Raw genomic sequence first — 561 nt, forward strand, 5'->3', positions numbered from 1 at the left:
CTGAAGGAAGATAGGGATAAACTTCTGAATAAATTCAGAAAAGAGTTAGAAATATTGAAGAATACCCAGGCTGAAATGAAGAAGGAAGTGAAACACTCAGTAAGCCAATTAGAAATGACAGGAGAAAGCCTCACCAATAGGATGAATGAAATGGAAAACAGAGTATCAAGACTGGAAGACAAAGTGGATGAACTAGACCACTCAAGGAAAGATATAATTAAAATTTAAGAAATCACAAGAATGGAGTATGCAGGAACTGTGTGACACCATAAAAAGACCAAACTTACGAATCCTCATAGGCATACAAGGAGAAGAATCCCAAGATACTGGCATGGACCAGACCTTCAACAGAATCGTGGAAAAAAAATTTCCCAAAATTAAAGAAAGAAATGCCCATACAAATATAAGAAGCATATAGAACACCAAACAGACAGGTCCAGAAAAGAAACTCTTCACAGCACATCATAGTAAAAACACTAAACATACAAAACAAAGAGACAATACTGAAAGCTGCAAAAGAAAAACAAGTCACAAATAAAGGAAACCAAGCAAAAATAGAGC

Source organism: Nannospalax galili, unplaced genomic scaffold, assembly GCF_000622305.1.
Source record: "Nannospalax galili isolate Female #2095 unplaced genomic scaffold, S.galili_v1.0 scaffold1062, whole genome shotgun sequence".
Classification (NCBI taxonomy): domain Eukaryota; kingdom Metazoa; phylum Chordata; class Mammalia; order Rodentia; family Spalacidae; genus Nannospalax; species Nannospalax galili.